Source organism: Carassius carassius, chromosome 22 (genome assembly GCF_963082965.1).
Source record: "Carassius carassius chromosome 22, fCarCar2.1, whole genome shotgun sequence".
In the NCBI taxonomy this organism is placed as follows: Eukaryota; Metazoa; Chordata; class Actinopteri; order Cypriniformes; family Cyprinidae; genus Carassius; species Carassius carassius.
In genome coordinates, this window is record NC_081776.1 from 29,713,546 (window position 1) to 29,733,035 (window position 19,490).

Genomic DNA, 19,490 nt, shown 5'->3' on the forward strand with positions numbered 1-19,490 from the left:
ATTGTTCGGGAGGCAGATACACTCTTGCAGTTTAAATCTAGATTAAAGACCCATCTCTTTAACATGGCTTACACATAACATACTAATATGCTTTTATTATCCAAATCCGTTAAAGGATTTTTAGACTGCATTAATTAGGTAAACCGGAACCGGGAACACTTCCCATAACACCCGATGTACTTGCTACATCATTAGAAGAATGGCATCTACGCTAATATTAGTCTGTTTCTCTCTTATTCCGAGGTCACCGTAGCCACCAGATCCAGTCTGTATCCAGATCAGAGGGTCACTGCTGTCACCCGGATCCAGTACGTATCCAGACCAGATGCTGGATCAGCACCTAGAAAGGACCTCTACCTCCCTGAAAGACAGCGGAGACCAGGACAACTAGAGCCCCAGATAGAGATCCCCTGTAAAGACCTTAGCTGCGTCCGAAATCGAATACTTCCCTACTATATATATAGTATGCAAAAAACAGTACGCGAGCAGAGTAGTATGTCCGAAATCATAGAATTCGAAAAACAGTAGGCGAAAAGTACCCGGATGACCTACTACTTCCGGCGAGATTCCGAAGTGCGCATACGATGGACACTTTACTATCCCATGATGCCACGGGGGAGGAGTTTTCGTCGTTATATTTGAAAATGGCGGAAAGCGGAGACGCGGCTCTATTCAAGTGTAAGTACTTTATAAAACATTTTTTGTTTCTTTGTGGTTAAATTGTATTTGTTTAACATCATAAAAGTAAACGATTGCCTTGTTAAAAGTTAAAAAAATGTAAATTGAGGGTGTTCTTTTCCAGCCAATTCAGAAATATATAGTTTTATCATTATTATTATGGAATAGTCCGAGAGAATGTAACTTAAATCAGCTAGCTAACACTGATTTCTTTAAACAAAGACGTTCGTTGTTTAGCAGTTTAATGAGATGGTTACAAAACTACAGTAAACTAAAACATTTTTATTTCTCCTTTACCAGTGTTGATATTATGAAATATTTGTTGGTTACATAGCAAGCTGCTGTTAACAACTGTTAACAAGTTACCTCAGCTTTTCCATGAAACATTAATAGATTTACCATGGTTCATCACGTTAAATTCTGTGTTGATTTTGCAGGGATTGATGAACACACCCGTGCTCTAATACAGTGGAGAGTGGCTAATAAAGTGGCCCTCTTCACTGGAAAGAGAAATGCTGCAATTAAAGGTTTTGAGTAAGAAACGTTAATGTTATAGAAGACAAATGTAATATGTTAATTTATTCTAGTGTAGATTCAATGGTAAGTTAGTTGTAGATGTTAAAATTTCTACTCAAGCTCTTACTGCATTCCTGTTATGCTTGATTTCTGTGCATTTATTGCAGAGTTTTTATCACAGAGCAGAGGCTGGAGGGCAAAATGTCTGCTCTTCAGATAAAAAAAAAATGGGAGAACCTTAAACAAAAATATAAAGTAAGATATTTTTTTTTTATTGCTAAGTGTACCCTAAAATGAGAATTGTCATGATTGAATCATGCTCATGTTTGGCCCTGTAATGCGATCATTTAACAAATCATATGTTTTACAATGTAATTGATTGTCTTGATATTCTGTTTTCAAATATTTGTAGGATCTGAAATGTCCACAGACTGGGGTGAGCACTGAGGATGGGGGGGTTACAGCAGCATCCTGGAAATGGTATTCTGCCATGGATGAGGCAATAGGGGGCAGACCCTCCATCACACCACCCACCCTTATTGCCTCATCTGGCCCGGATGTTGCCGTTACCTCCATCCTCAGTGAGGTTAGAACGGGAAAGAGTAGGGAGGAGAATGAAAGACTTTGAGGAGCTGATCCGAGAGATGGAGGAGAGGGAAGCTGAAAGAGAAAGAGATGCCATTGAAAGGGAGGAGAGGCGATGGAGAGAAATGGAGGAAAAGGAGGAAAGAAAAGAAAGAGAGCGAAGAGAGCATGAGAACAGACTAGAACAGGAGGCCAGAGAAAGAGAAGAAAGAAGAGACCGAGAAATGAGAGAGAGAGAAAGGGAGACAAAAGAGAGAGAGGAAATATTTATTCAGCTGTTAGAAATAATTGCAAAAAAATAAAGGAATCAAATGCATTTAATTCCCAGGGATTTGCAATAGCTAGATGGTCAGTTGTAAAGTGCTAAATATGTGGCATTGAGTAATTCATATTTTTTAAGTGTTTTGTATGTGTATTTTGTAGCAGATTCCAGATGGTTTTTGAAACAAGTGCCGCACTGTAGAGAAATGCCCACACACTCCAGACACCGGTAAACTGTATTTGTTTTATTTTTGTGTATTTAACTTTTAAATGGATACACAATACCAAGCTTAAAAACAAAATCACATAATTTTGGCAAAGTAGTATAATAGAGCTTAAAGCAGCACCAAAAGGAAAAGTATTAAAAACATTTTTATTATAGTGTCATGATGAGGAAAGAAAATTAACTTCAGCAGCTTCAGTAAGGTAATTTTCACAGGTTTCTTAAAGATCTAAAGGAACTTTGTTACTAGCAATTTCCTTTGTAGGGCATCGCTTTAAAATAATTCAATGTATGTTCCTTTCAAAGCATGTGTACAAGATGAGGACTTTACACCTTGGGAAATTTTGGATTTGGATTTGAAGTAAATAATTTGTAATTAAGCTCAAGTATGTGATATGTAGTTAGAATGTCAAAGATTTGGTATATAAATTCACACACAGCCTAAGGCAGTGTGCCAGTGGTTGGTGGGTGTCACCTCTAGGGACCACTGTAGCTCCGAGATCCCCTGTCGATTAGCCTGGGTCTGCAATATCCCCAGTTACCATGTGCAGCCGCGAGGAGGCCCGACAGGAGTCTTGGTGATGGAGAGGCTTTGACCAGCGGCAGTGAGCTGTAAGACAGAGGGATGCACACAGATAGCCATGCACCTCTCTAACTACTACTACTGCACTGTACGCATCACAGCACCCTGTGGGCTGTGCCCACACACACACACCTAACTATTTACATAATAACTAACATAGACAAGCTGGAACACTGTCAATCTAAGAACAAGAACTGATTTTAACCTGTGTAAGGTGTCCTACAGGTAATCGTGCTCATGAAGAGCAGGCACACAGTTGCCAGGTGCAGACACCGCTGCAGCTAAATTGTCCCGCACGTGCTCTCCTGCGCTGGCTTCTGTGTTGCAGGGTTCAGGTGGGCCATCGTCATCCTCCGCAACTTCTGGATCAACTATGTCCCCATTAATAAGACAGAGGTTGTGGAGCACCTTGCAGCATGCAATGACATCTGGCACAAAAGCAGGGCTGACTTCCAGTGCCTTGAAAAAAATGGAACGCCAGCGTGTTTTCAGCATCCCGAAGGCCCTCTCCACGATGTTCCGTGCACGAGAATGCTTCCTGTTGTAGCGAGCCTGTACAGCATTCTGTACAGGCTCTCTGTATGGCGTCATGAGGCAGATGGGCGCTCTCAGGCAAGGATACCCACCATCTCCAAGGATGCATTTTCCTGTAGGTGGAAACAGGCGGCCAGTGTACACAGGGCTGTTCTTCAGCACCCTGGCATCGTGCACAGACCCAGGATACCCCACAAAAATGTCGAGGAACTTCCCCTGGTGGTCAGTGATGGCCTGCAGCTGTACAGAACTAAAGAGCTTTCGATTAAAGTAGCACTGCACGTCACTTGCTGGTGGTTTGATGCGGATGTGACAGCCATCTATAGCACCAGCTACTATTCTGAAAGCTGGAGACCCTGCCAGCTGGGCAAAACCAGCTCCCACCGCCTCCAGGTCATGACTCCGATGACTGCCTTGCTCATTCTGTGCACAATGTCGTGCACAGTAGACTTCGGGATGTCAAAGGCGAGTGACACTACCCGGTATAATGCTGCATGGGCCAGCCAGTAAAGGAACACCAGCACCTCAACATCCTTTTCCCAGCCATGGTCGCATTCAGGTTTCACTGCAGCAATCAAGGACTGGATGGACTGCCGTGAAAGTCGGAGGTTGGGGCGGAGGTCAGCTCCATCTTAAAAATACAGACAAAGAATTGGCACAGCAGCATTCAGGTGGCAGTAGGTTGTAGGGCTCACAATCTGTAAACATGTATATAGTTTTATTTTAGAATACAACTTTAATTAATAAGATACTTGTTTCTTGTGTTGGCTTATTTATAAATATAGTATGTCTGTATTTATATGTATACGATCCATTTCTTATGCATGGTGTATTTGAAAATATGTTTGTTTATATATTATATATATTATAAATATAAAGAAGACATCAGATGTAAAAGCCTCTAAGTGTCAATTGAAATTTTCTCCTAGAATTATAGGAGAAATTATTAAAATATAAAAAATTAAAATCAAGTTTTGGCAATAATTTATAATTAAGTTGATCAAGCTTGTACATTTATGTTCAGTTATTTCACTAATGGTAATGAAAAAGAGCAATTGCCATAAAAATTTAATAAAAATTTATCTTTATTGATTCATTCATTGATGGTAATTTCACAAGCTGTAGGTTTTATATATATATATATATATACACACATGCATACATACATGTATACACGCATACAGGCACACTGCGTGGGCTATTTCCATCAATGAATGAATCAATAGAGATACACACATAAGTTACATATGTAACGTTATCTCATTTGATTCATTGATGTTTATTCATCGATGGTAATAGCACAAGCAAATAAATTACTTTTTCCTTGCCAAAAATCAACATGTCATCGTTCACAGGTTTGTGTGTTTTTCTGAGGTAAAATGTATTAGCTAAATAAATGATGATACTTACGTTATTTGAGAAATTCCGTAAAAGCCCTCGACGAAGGCGTGATCTGCGAGTAGCTGACCGACGCCTCCTCTGGATTGTGAGCTCGAACGACGTAAAAACGCTGATGAAGGCAGAAAGCAGAACTAAAAACATCGCTCGCAGTTGGTGCAGTCAGTGGAATGGGCTCTTTAAATTTTCGCTGTTATGATGTCACGTGAAATGCTCTGGTGACATCGTATGTCACGTGACATTTCCAATATGGCGCATGTAGTACGTCCGAACTCCATTCATACTACCCGTATTCATACTATATAGAACGTACTTTTTTAACGGTCGTGAAGTACGTTCTAATTTAAATGTAGTACCTACTCACATAGTACGCGATTTTGGACGCAGCACTTGTCTCAGAGGAGCACCAGGACAAGACCACAGGAAACAGATGATTCTTCTGCACAATCTGACTTTGCTGCAGCCTGGAATTGAACTACTGGTTTCGTCCGGTCAGAGGAGAACTGGCCCCCCAACTGAGCCTGGTTTCTCCCAAGGTTTTTTTCTCCATTCTGTCACCGATGGAGTTTCGGTTCCTTGCCGCTGTCGCCTCTGGCTTGCTTAGTTGGGGACACTTCATCTACAGCGATATCGTTGACTTGATTGTTCAGTTAATAGTGTCTGTGCATTTATTTGCACAACCCTAGTCCAATTGTGATCAGATCGACCAAAACATCTCTCAATATCAGGTGGAAACAGCCTTTATAATCTTGGGGTCTCATTCGGGGTCTTTCCCTTCCATACAATATATTTAATATGTTTCTGAAGTAGTTGCAATATTTCCACATTAGCACAATCAAACCGGTGCAATACGGCGCAAGTGATTTTGCTAATTTCAGTCCAATGGCACAATATATATATATATATATATATATGGGATGTGCGTTTCGTGCAAAAGTAATAATCAATAATCGCTGGGTATTATTCGATTAGTAGTCAATAATCGCCCCCCTCCCGTGTATGCACCCATACACGCATTAACACACACACATATGAAGAGAGAGAGGGAGAGAGACTATTCAGGCTTTCAATCTGTATGATTACAAACTGTTTAATATATTAGAGAAAGGTCTATCCTAACCCAAGACAATTGATGGTTGTATGATTGCTGAAACACATTAATATAACATAACCAACTGACGGCAGTTATTAACATGTTAGTCCGTCTATTATCAACTGCTCACAAGGCTGTAGGAGCCTGGGACATTTCTATTTTTTAAAATGAGCATAAACATTCATAGCATTTTTTTTTTTTAATGTTTACAGATTAATTAAGATTAGAACAGATTCATTCAGACATGAATATTAAGCTTAAAACACATTACTTGCTAAAACAGAATATCATAAAACACAGTAGACTATGCTAAAACATACTGTGGACAGCCGGAATGACGGCACTAATTTGAACATTAATTGTAATGTCTGTATTTATAACCATAACCCATGTCATATTTTTATTTTAAAACACAGTTGTAGTTATTGGCGGTCTCCTTCCCTCACTGGCCTGTAGACCGGTGTTCTGTCCATCTATATATACAAGGGCTTAACTTTGGGTCTACCATTGGGGGGGTTAAACTCCCGGCATATTTAGTTATAGAACAATTTTCTTGTGTAAAAAGTAACATGCTAATTTGCCGTTCCTGTATTAGAAATACATTGTGATACTTTCACTGATTAAAAACTGAAGATCAAATAACAGCATTAAAAACAGAGAAAAAATAGAGAAAATGAAAGTGCAATTATATTATCACTTTGCATGAAATAAGACTCAAAAGTAGATTAAAAAAATGTGTTTGCATTTAGCCCCTGATGACATCAAATTCAGAAACTGAGAAAATACAAGTGTGGACTAACGTTAACGTTAGTTGTGCTTTGATTCATTTTGTCATTATTAAGGTGTTTGAACAACAAAACACATCCACTTGCACATATTTGACAATCTCAGCGACTGAGCAAAATAGTGAACAAACTTGGTCGAGAAAGCGGGGGGGGGGGTACATTACAGATTACTTAAAATATGATACTATCTTTCTTGCTGGCAAATGAAATTAAAAAAGAAAATGAACAAAAGTAATCATTTGTAATATTTCATATTTATATTCAGAAACGTAATTTCTCCAGGAAATTATACAAACTTTTCCGACACAACATGGCTTTAGTTTCTTCTTCTCTTCTTAAATGTAATGTTTTGTGATCGTATAATGCCAACATTAACTAAGAATATGACTAGACAGAGGAAGTATAATATGCTGAGTACAAAATAATCATCCATTTTATGTTAAACGTAAGTTAGGATAAAATTAAACAAAACACATTAAGTAAAACGGTGAACTGATTGAACATTTTCTAAACACTGTAAATTCTTCTGTAAATGCTATATGACAACAATTACCTGCACACAGAGCAGTGGAAAGGAGAGAATAGTGAGTCTGACTAAGATATAATGCAGCTCCATCTGTTCGAGAAAAGATTTCACTTGATGAGAAAGCACATGGAAAAATGCGCACATTCAAAGATTATGGAGTTCATGCACACAGAAATAAAACTATCAAAATACTCCGAAATATGAGCAGAAAACACACTCTAAAAATCAGTTAGTGTCCACTGTGTGCAATCCCTCAGATACATCGTCTAACACTCGATATGAAACCCATATTTTTATCTTTTAATGTGGAGCTGCCACAGAAGCGACTCACCCACAGACTCGCTCTCTCACGCGCGCTCTCTCTCTCTCACGCGCGCTCTCTCTCTCGCTCTCTCTCTGCTGCAGATCATTCGAGCTCAGTGCTCTAGAGCGCCTCCAGCGCAGCCAATAGGAAGCGCGATCACATCACTGCAGGATTCACCTGAAGAGCCCTCAACTATAATATTCATCCCTTACATACATACATATATATATATATATATATATATATATATATATAGTACAGACCAAAAGTTTGGACACACCTTCTCATTCAAAGAGTTTTCTTTAATTTCATGACTATGAAAATTGTAGATTCACAACTGAAGGCATCAAAACTATGAATTAACACATGTGGAATTATATATGGAATTATATACATAACAAAAAAGTGTGAAACAACTGAAAATATGTCATATTGTAGGATCTTCAAAGTAGCCACCTTTTGCTTTGATTACTGCTTTGCACACTCTTGGCATTCTCTTGATGAACTTCATACATCCTTCACATAACAAAACAACGTCATTCGTGCAGTACAAAGCTAGTTGCTTTTTGAAGTCAAACACCTCTCCTGCAAATTTGCACGTTCAGCGGCAGACATCATCCGATATCCATAATATTCTTTTGACGGATATGAGCCAATATAGTTTGCATTTTGCAAGAGATTAAAATGATGAAACCTTTTTTGCTGGTGTTTAGGTTTAAAGCAGAGGTCATTTTTGACAATTTCATCGGCAAGAAACTATAGCTGTCAATGTATCTCTGTTTAAAGGCTTGGTCGTACATGTAAACAAGTCTACAGCCTTGGAGCAATATAAAAGAGTTGAAACCCCAAGAATTGTGGGCGATAAATGTGTAACCCTCAAATTTCAGTCGTCTGAAATGCTTAATCATCTGATCTACACAGTCTAACTCTTACGCCGAAAACTCATCCCCAGCTTGCATTGATGCACAAATACAATTTGCCTTATGACGGCCGTCTTCATACATCGTCTCAAAGTCAAAATAAATATAGTCTTGGCTATGTTCTCTAGACTTGGCTGGTTGAATATAGCAACAGTGCTGATCTTCACCCATCAAAACTTCAGCGCAGTGCGCACATCTGGAAGGTGCACATTTGTGCGTTAATGGTTTATCACCGGACCATTTTGTTCTGTACTGTCTGTAACATTTATCACAGTATTTTATGAGATTGAGACCTCGAACCATCACTTTGTGTTTGTTTATGCATTTCGTAACAAAAATCAGATCTACAGTATCTCAAACAATCGTTACATTGCAGCTGTTTCTTGGGATGAGTGTAGCACGACTTGTTCACGCACACATTACATGTAAATTTGCAATAATGTGTACTATGATCACTAAATCCGTGGTAGCAGTACTCACAAACATACGAGAAACCTTTCAGATTTTTTATCCCATAAAAATGATCTTCATGCAGGTACAAATGCAATGTCTTGTGATGTATCTCATCCGTATTTTTATACACTTCCATTTTACCTGAATCTGATCGGTGAAAGATAACTGTTTTCAGGTCTAGAAAGGCTTCAAATTTAGAAACATCATGATTTTATCTTGTGGATCGTAACCCAGATCAGTGTGTATATTTCTGGCTACTGTCATCAATTCGGCGTCGGTACACTGTGGATTTAGAGAGCTATGGACATGCTAAATCACATATTGTCTGCGAAATTTTTGGGGGTAAACAAATTCATCCTATTTTTCTGTATGACCTGATTATGAGTCCACCACCACCTTGTTTGTGTCGCGCTACAGAGATACATAAATCTAAAGCGGTATCAAAACCCACATCTGTATTGCTTTGAATGGCTTGTTCGATTTGATCTACAAATACATTAACGTTGTGATTGTTATCAGGTGTCAGAACGGCATTAATATCAGTGGGGAGACTTGCACCTTGCAGAGATATGTTAAAAAAAAAAAAAAAAACTCACCAGCTAATAATCTGGAAAACGCTACAATCACATTCAAAATATCCTGCAAACATATATTATATGCTGCAAAATCATCTGTTGCTATTTCACGAAAATGTAAAGTTCTGCGAATTTCTAAACCATTAAATCGAGGTCTTGGGACAATCGTAAAATCACCCACATGACCTCCTTCTCTCACTAGTCTATCTATGTAAGGCTGACTGAGACCCATATCTGGAGCTGTGGGATCATAACCTGAGGGATCGTTATTAGAAGGTCCTGCACCAACCTGATCATCGGTGTCTATAGCGGCACCCAGCCATTCGTGTTGTTTGTCTATAAGCTCGTGTAATCTATCTATCATGTTAAGAGAATTAGGTGGTAACATCTGTAAATGATTGTTAATAATTTCACGTAATTGCTTTGAAAATCATATCTGGGTCTTAATGACCTCTGATCATCTTCTGAAGTGTGGGTATGTAAATCATCGTGACATCTTTTACTACTCATTTTGAATTATTATTGTATTTGTTTTAATATTTAAATCAGAAATACACCTTTTTCAAGTTTAAAGACAAGCGTGCACACTCCTGAAAACACCAACACCGATTCACAATGTGACATAACCAGATAACAAAAACAGAAACATACTGCAGGTATAAATTCAAAACACCTTTTCTCCACAAGTAAAACAACACCTAATGGCTGGGGACAATAACATGCAATACTGTAAGGTATAAATCAATGGCACAAACAAACAATATTAATAAATGAAAGAAATAACTAATGGTAATGATAATTCACTGCCAAAAACAAAACAATAATTAATGTAAGAAATATCCGGTGGTAATAACGAATCAATGTCTCCCGGTACCCCGATCATGTGCTGTTGAAACTGCCGAAATTCACCATATAGCTGTTCGTGGCAACTTCTCCAAAATTGAGCCGCGTGACGCAAGGATTCGTTGTGCTGTTGCTGGCACGCTATAATGTTCCTCAAAATCGACACCACATCACTTTGTGCGCTAGCAACGACCTCTTCTGCACCCCGATAGGACGACGTTTGACCGCTCAAATCGAAAAGTGTGTCAAACTGCCGATTGACACGGCGAAGCATATCATAATCAAGCCTTCTATTGAAATCACGCTCACGGAACAGTTCCTGAGGATTTTCGTGAGGTAACTCCTCCGTCTCCTCCTCGCTTGCCGAACTGCTGAAGGATTCTTGATCCCATGTGTTTACCATCGAATCACTCCACACTGTTAGGCCCCCTTTGTCGTATCCTTGCTTTGTAAATGTCGATAACAGTTTTATAAATTTATTCAATAAACACAAAACATAAAACGTAATAAGATTTTCTGCTTTAATATATACCGTTATTCGCCGAAGTCCTTAAACGACTGCTCCGGTAGCCTCAAACGTTTTACCCCTTGGCCCTCCGAGTGACGCGGCCTATACGTAACGCTAGCTTCAGTGCGAATGCTTGAGACGTCTGGGAGGTTGTGAGAAGATCCATCGGAAGCCGGATCGTCAGCGGGGGCGGGATTCGTGATGTGGTTTAGATCGTGTTGTGATTCGATACTAATCACAACCTCTTGTGAAACGTTCTCTGGAGGCATTATCAACGCTTGACTGTCAGAAACAGCGTGCTCGCCTGTCAAAAAAAAATATTATTATTTATCTGGTAATCATTTCATGTGAACCTGTCACTTTTAACTTTTTGAGAAAGAGGCCTACCATTATAAACAGCTCCGGGTTCATCACAAACAAACAAACAGTACAGCCTCATCAACTGTAAGCATGGTAGCAAAGTAATTGGTGTTATTATTAGACAATGAATAGTTAATAAATAAAGGAGGAAATACTCACATAGCTCTTCAAGGATCTGTTCCAAACCTTCATCGAAATCCTGATTCTCAAAACCACCTAGAGATTCCCCAGAGAGACCTTAAACAAATATTCACTTCAAAATATATTTAAATAATTTATATTAAAACACTAACCTTGTAATTGTCAGCCATTGTTTCGTCTATTGTTGGACTTGTAATGTAGCACAGCTTGAAGATAATTTGCAGGTAATGAGCATGACAAAACTTTTAGTTTTTAAAGGTGGGTCGAAAAATAGACTTCAGTAGAGGGGACCCTAATAACATAAATCTTTAATACTCATACGCGTATAACATTGATGCTTGAAAAATCACCTTGGAAATAATATTTTTTTCTAAATTTCCTATATACCACACTCTGTCTTGTTAAAATGAACATTGGGTCTTTGAGTGGATGGGTTTTTTGGCGGTTAAATGAGACTGATCCCTTGAAATTAGTTAGTTTCACAATAGAGTTGCAAGCCTTCAAAACTATTAGATGTTTTACAATCGCTTGATGTTTAACTGATATGCTCGCGCCACTAATCACACAAACTCTAGATGCCGGACACGTTCGCGTTTCGATGCACAACTTGAGCCGATATTTTCTTTCCTGCTATATTGTTAAACAGAGGACTTTTAATTACATATGTCTGGTTTATTTACTAGATAACACGACACAAGCGTGACAGAAGGAAAGTGTGTGTGTGTGTCCCGGACGAGCCCCCATTAAATGTTACGACCCTTTTAAAAAGGGTCTAGGGGTAAAAGGAGTAACATTCAAAAATTTTGCGGTAAACCTGTAAAACTGATGGAGGCAGCAAGATACAATGCAGAGACACCAGTTGCCAACAAATGTGATTTATTGTACAACGTGAAAATCCAAATAACTACCAAAAACATCCTAGAGCCTAAGCTCAGCAAAGCTCAAAGAGCAACACCATCCAAGTCACAAAAACAAACAAGATGGCGAATCAAAAAGAGGTAAGGTTCAAAAGAAAAATGGTTAAAACAAACAAATTGAAATTTGGCATAAACAAAGAAACAAATCAAATCAAGAAACAAGTAACATAACAACAAAACCCCAGGAAGCAAAAAGGTCTCCAGTTCACTTCCTTGCACGTCCTTTTATCTGATGGTGGAAATTTTACTGGCATTGGATAGGTCGGTGTCACATTGATTAATGAAGACGGAAAGCTTCCAGAGCCAATCAGCAGACAAGGGAGGTGCCTAAGAGATTGACAGCCAAGGAGGGAAAGAGTGAGAGAGAGCAGGCACTCACAGGAATATTTATGGATGTAACAGTGTGTGTGTGTGTGTGTGTGTGTGATTGTTTGCTATTCTGTATGTTTGTTTGTACATGTGCATTTGTATGTTTGTGTATATTTATGTGTATGTTTATGCTTTTTGTATATTTGTGTGTGTGTGTGTTTGTATTGAGGCTTAATACCTTAATACCTTTCATAAAGTTGAAATTGTCACCCTTTGATCACTGAATACAAAATGTTGGCCAGAGCCCAGCAAAACTAATTAGTTTACAATAAAAATAAACTAAAAATCGTACAATAAAAATAAACTAAAAATCGTACAACTAAAAATAAATAAAAATCGTATAGGCCGACCTCATTTAAAAGTAGAAATTGGTAGAAATATCAAAAAGGATATAAAGTTTTCACTAATTAAGAAAAGATGTCTATTTATTAAAAAAACTACTTAGTTAAATGTTTTGACACATTTAAGTCTATTTCGTGCTGGGGCCTGTACCATGAAGGTAGCTGAACAAACTCGGGGTTACAGGATTGGTTTTGAGTCGACAAAACCAAACCGATGCAATCAGGCTTTATTGGTACCATGACGCAGCTCATCAACTTTCTCTGTCAACTCCGGCTTTGATCCTTAAGCTATGATTAATCCATGCGCGTGCACATAAAAGAGTGACGTCAACACTGAACAACCAATCGCGTTCGATATGGAAAGAGCGAGAGCTATATATTTTTCCACGCAGGAGCAAGAGATAATTCTTCAGAAATATGAAGAATATAGAAGTATTTTTCAAGCACGCAGTAACACTCTATCTGCTGCCAAAGCAAGAGAACAATCTTGGAGGAAGATTGCTGGCGGAGGAGTTGGCGCTGAGCAACAATAAGGGGCGGCCGATTATGGATGGGATTGGAAGTGCTGTACAGTCTGACCCAGGTGCTGGCTCCTCTAAGCAAGTGACACTGGGTATGTGTGTACAATGCATTACTAATGTTTTTTTTTTAAGTTAAATATGGCTGACTCTGTTCTGCAGTAGAGGGAAATACAGTGTCCCTGTTGAAGCCAGCACACATGCACACAGTCTCCCACACAGAGGTCAGTATGCAGCAGACATAACACCAAACATAACCTGCTTTATAACAGTTATGCTTTACATTGGCCTTTTATTTATTAGGGTGAACCAAACGATGAAGACACTCTGTCTGTGTGTTCTGAGACAGTTGCTGAGGTGAATGCACTGAGCTTTTTATTATGGCACACATTTAAATGTCATAATTAAGTGACCCCATACACAAAAGAAATATATTTGAAATATATTTTCAGAATATATTTTGGAATGTATGCAAATATTTGAAATTGGCCCAATAAATATATTTCACACTTAAAATCATATATATTTTTTATATTTCAGAATATATTTAAATGCATTTGGAATATATGACACATATATTTTTGACACTTTTGGGAACCCATACAGAAAAAATACACTGAAATATATCTTGAAATACAACAAAAATACATTATGTTAAGTGTGAAATATTTATTGGGCCAATTTCAAATATTTGCATATATTCCAAAACATATTCTGAAAATATATTTCAAATATATTTCTTTAGTGTATGGGACTGGCCCTTACACATCTCTTTTGTAGGATTTTTCACAACCTGCCTCAGCAACTGAAGCCTCTTCCTCAATGGGCCTGTAATTTTTCTTGCTCTCTTTCTTCCCCCCCTAGCCACATGATGACCAATAAAACAGTTTGAGACATCTCTGCAGTGTCAGTGTGATTTTATTAAGTAAAATATTGTGTTGTGATTGCATCTCTGACAGCTGCGCCAGCTGGGTGGTCAAGTGTGATGGGTCAATTTCATCAGGGAGAAGCTGGTTTTGTGGTGGTACTCGCTCCTTTCTGATAGTGGCTATATTATGCAGAATGGCACATGCAACCACTATCTGTGATGCCCGCTCTGGTGACACTCTTAAACGCCTAAGGCATTTGAAACGTGCCTTTAGGATTCCAAAGGTCATCTCAATCTTGACCCTGGTTTTACTGAGGGCCACATCGAAGCGGTTTTGTGGCCCTGTCTGAGGGTCAGGAAAGGGGGTTCGCAAAAACCTCTGGCATGCATAACCTCGATCTCCAACCAACAGGCCATCAAAAAGCCCTGTCATAGAACAGAAAAGGGGAAAATTGTGTAAGTTTTGCTATTAAAATTAAAACTTTAAAGTGTACTGTACCAAATTTAACTTGCCTTCCTCAAAGCGCTGACACAAAATAGACTCACGGAAAATTTGTGAGTCATGCACAGAGCCAGGCCATTTGGCATCCAAACTTGTGATCATGAAGTCATCTGCCGATGAAATGTACAGTTAATAATTGTCCTATCTGTTAGTTACTATTTATTTAAAGATTGATCTCAATGCAAATAAAAAATAATTTCACATAGGCTATATAGTAGCCCTACCTGAACATTAAGGCTGTGAAAGGACTTTCTGTTCCCATAATCTGCCTCATGTTCTCCGAGAGCTGTGGAGATTGCAACATGTGTGCAGTCTATTGCTCCTATGACTCTAGGGAATCCTATCATACGAATTAAAAATATATATTTAAAATCATTCTTAACAGGTAGCTGCAGACTACTGTATAATAGATTTCTAAGTGTGAAATATGCTTTTTTGAAGACGAAAAAAAATGAGTGTGAAATGTAAAATTTGTTAATGTGAAGTCACCCTATCAAGATATCTTACCGGCAATTTTACAAAAGCCCTCTTTTATGGACATGGTCGATAAATGTCCAGGGAACACAATGAAGCTGTTTATATCCCCTGCAGAGCGAGGACCACCTTTCGAATGGTTCGACAGACCGTTTTTCCCTAGATTCTCTGCATCCCCGACTGCATACAAGTATGTACAACTTGCAAAAAAACGCAACGCAATTCATACCATTTGCGGTACAGTAAGGGCATGGCTTCGACGAGTCACATTTGTTATGTGCGGCTCAAGAAGTTCACAAAGATAAGACAATCTGTATCTTTCATACAAGTAAGTATCAGGAAAGTCAAACGGATTTTGTCTGTCCCTAAAAACTCTTTCTCTACGAAGTGCTCATCTAACAATTTGCGCGGAGATGTCCACAGGATTTGGGAGAAAAGGTGAAGCCATTGCAACACTGAACAGAGGCTGGGAATTAGTTACGTCACCTATATGTTTCTTTGCTCACAGCTGATTGGTCAAACTTCAGTCTGAGATCTTGAATCCAGAACATAACCTGCCCCGGAGCAGGTTAGCCGTGCAGCGTAAGATACCATGGCAACGAACACCGATTAAAGCCGAGCTACTTTCATAGTACCTAAAACCCAGGGTTGGCGGAAACTAAGCTGAAACATAGCTGGTTAGCCACCTAATCCGGCTTCATGGTACAGGCCCCTGGTCTCCCCCCTCCAACGTTATAGGGGAGGGTGGGGAGGCCTGTAGGTGTGGCTTGATCGTTAGAGAGGGCAGGCTGTAGGCGTGGCTTGTCCGAAGCATTCCCGATCCCGAGCCCCATTCTGAGTTTGGCAGCGGTACTGTGAGGTCGGTCCACCGGAGACGTCGTAACACCTTGCTGGGAGATCTTTTTTTCTTTTGTATAACTCTGTCAGTAACAGTCTTGATTTTTTAAAATTGTAGTTAGTGGTAGAGTACAGCATAGATTTGACAAGTATCTTGTCTGATGCATTTTATTTTAGATCCGCGTAAATGCATACCATCTTTTTTCCTTTTGTTTTAACTTTTCAACTGACAAACGCCAACTTTCCTGGTTTGTAACGTTGCTTTACGTTAGCTTATTTTTTTAGTTTGAGGTAAGGTACAAATGCTATAAACTCTGTAACCTAGTTTTCTTTTCTAGCTGGAAACAAAACACCTTTTTAAATTGTAATGCTACAAGCTCTCACGTGTTGCTTAACGAACGTATCTGATAGTTTTTGACTTGTTTAGTTGTTTTAGATAAATAACCAGTAACCTAATTTTCTTTTTATTTAATTTGTAACAACTTTAACACCTTTTTTACTCTTTTCAGAGTACAAAAAAAGATCATTACATTGTTTCCATTTCGTCTATGTTTATAACCTTTTCTTGAAATGCATTGTGTATTTAAAACCTTAATAAAAACTTCCCTTATACCATTTTCATGTTTTCACATTTTAAAGTTTAAAAGCACATAGTTCCCACACACAAAAACACTTTTTCCCTCCCACCAAAATTCCTCTTAGGTTTATAAGGTCACACACGTAAGGTCACACTGGGCTGTACAGGGGGTCTAAACAGGTGTCCAAACAGATGGCTTTTTATCACCATCAAACTTCACTCTTTAGAGTTTTTCCGTGATTGATTCTTTTTTTGCCGTTGTTGATCTGTTGATTTTACAGTTGTTTACTCAGTGGGTCACCGTTGTTCCTGCTATACTCACCATTCTTCAATGAAATGTAAGTGTTATTTCCATCTGTTACAACACTGAATGCTGTAAATCTGTGTTGCTCTCCTTCAGTTTGGTCTCCACACTTTACATACAGTAGGTAGGCATCCAAAACACCGGTTCTACTGCCGCGGCGTCTGCAAAGTGCATTTGCAGCTTTTGACCGCCGAGTGGTGCTTTAATCACAAGTTATCAAACAAGCGCATCAAAGCACATTTTTGCAAATAGATGTCAGCTTTGCCTCACTGATGTGTTAGATTTGACTGCTTCAGTCAAGGAAAATGAAAGAAAAAGACTATAGTTAAAATATGTAATGTATTTAATATTTAATATTCACAGATGAAAGTTTGATACTTATGAAGTTACGTGCATTTCTTAGAACGAATTCAAGAAGGATAAATGTCAAGCCTGTGTCTGAGCCTGTGCTTATATTTTCTCTAAGCTACATGGTATTAAACCATATTTTAGATTTGACACATTTAAAAGGTGTGAATTATGTGTTATATTATAAAAAAAAAATTGTGGTTTATTTTGCATCGAAGCATTAAAAGTGGTAGCAAATTTTAGGAGGGTAGGCTACATGGATGAATATGCAAAATGTCAATATTTTCATATATTATGCTTATACTTTACAACCCGAATTCCGGAAAAGTTGGGACGTTTTTTAAATTTTAATAAAATGAGAACTAAAGGAATTTCAAATCACATCAGCCAATATTTTATTCACAATAGAACATAGATAACGTAGCAAATGTTTAAACTGAGAAAATTTACACTTTTATCCACTTAATTAGCTCATTTAAAATTTAATGCCTGCTACAGGTCTCAAAAAAGTTGGCACGGGGGCAACAAATGGCTAAAAAAGCAAGCAGTTTTGAAAAGATTCAGCTGGGAGAACATCTAGTGATTAATTAAGTTAATTGATATCAGGTCCGTAACATGATTAGCTATAAAAGCTTTGTCTTAGAGAAGCAGAGTCTCTCAGAAGTAAAGATGGGCAGAGGCTCTCCAATCTGTGAAAGATTGTGAAAATTGTGGAAAACTTTAAAAACAATGTTCCTCAACGTCAAATTGCAAAGGCTTTGCAAATCTCATCATCTACAGTGCATAACATCATCAAAAGATTCAGAGAAACTGGAGAAATCTCTGTGCGTAAGGGACAAGGCCGGAGACCTTTATTGGATGTCCATGGTCTTCGGGCTCTCAGACGACACTGCATCACTCATCGGCATGATTGTGTCAATGACATTACTAAATGGGCCCAGGAATACTTTCAGAAACCACTGTCGGTAAACACAATCCGCCGTGCCATCAGCAGATGCCAACTAAAGCTCTATCATGCAAAAAGGAAGCCATATGTGAACATGGTCCAGAAGCGCCGTCGTGTCCTGTGGGCCAAGGCTCATTTAAAATGGACTATTTCAAAGTGGAATAGTGTTTTATGGTCAGACGAGTCCAAATTTGACATTCTTGTTGGAAATCACGGACGCCGTGTCCTCCGGGCTAAAGAGGAGGGAGACCTTCCAGCATGTTATCAGCGTTCAGTTCAAAAGCCAGCATCTCTGATGGTATGGGGGATGCATAAGTGCATACGGTATGGGCAGCTTGCATGTTTTGGAAGGCTCTGTGAATGCTGAAAGGTATATAAAGGTTTTAGAGCAACATATGCTTCCCTCCAAACAACGTCTATTTCAGGGAAGGCCTTGTTTATTTCAGCAGGACAATGCAAAACCACATACTGCAGCTATAACAACAGCATGGCTTCGTCGTAGAAGAGTCCGGGTGCTAACCTGGCCTGCCTGCAGTCCAGATCTTTCACCTATAGAGAACATTTGGCGCATCATTAAACGAAAAATACGCCAAAGACGACCACAAACTCTTCAGCAGCTGGAAATCTATATAAGGCAAGAATGGGACCAAATTCCAACAGCAAAACTCCAGCAACTCATAGCCTCAATGCCCAGACGTCTTCAAACTGTTTTGAAAAGAAAAGGAGATGCTACACCATGGTAAACATGCCCCGTCCTAACTATTTTGAGACCTGTAGCAGAAATCAAAATTGAAATGAGCTCATTTTGTGCATAAAATTGTAAACTTTCTCAGTTTAAACATTTGCTATGTTATCTATGTTCTATTGTGAATAAAATATTGGCTCATGTGATTTGAAAGTCTTTTAGTTTTCATTTTATTAAAATTTAAAAAACGTCCCAACTTTTCCGGAATTCGGGTTGTAATTTATATTTTAAAAAATAATGAAACATTTATTTTTGTTATTTGTTACCTGTCCTTTATTTTGACAGATAACTTCTTGGGAAAAAGACATTTGTCTGTAAACTGATTAAGAAATTGTTGCATGTTTAAACGTGAAGCACTGTATAATTTCATTCCCATTATTTATGCCTAATTAGCCTAAAACAAGAAATTAATAAATCAAACCTGCACGATTAAGCTAAATCTTTGAAACTCTAAAGAA

The 19,490-nt window shown here is 38.5% G+C and overlaps 1 long non-coding RNA gene and 1 pseudogene across 2 annotated transcripts; one reads left to right on the forward strand and one right to left on the reverse strand.

Annotated features, from left to right (window-relative positions):
* Nucleotides 1-13,424: 13,424 nt before the first annotated feature.
* On the forward strand, nt 13,425-14,229 carry LOC132099214 (uncharacterized). Of its 2 annotated transcripts, XR_009423071.1 has the most exons (4): nt 13,425-13,526; nt 13,594-13,655; nt 13,735-13,788; nt 14,212-14,229. It is a non-coding gene; the product is annotated as an uncharacterized LOC132099214 (long non-coding RNA). The 2 variants fall into 2 exon arrangements; XR_009423070.1 differs by lacking the exon at nt 14,212-14,229 and having other exon boundaries at nt 13,735-13,933.
* A 123-nt stretch (nt 14,230-14,352) lies between these two features.
* LOC132099276 (putative nuclease HARBI1) lies at nt 14,353-15,993 on the reverse strand (annotated as a pseudogene).
* Between the last annotated feature and the right edge of the window lie 3,497 nt (nt 15,994-19,490).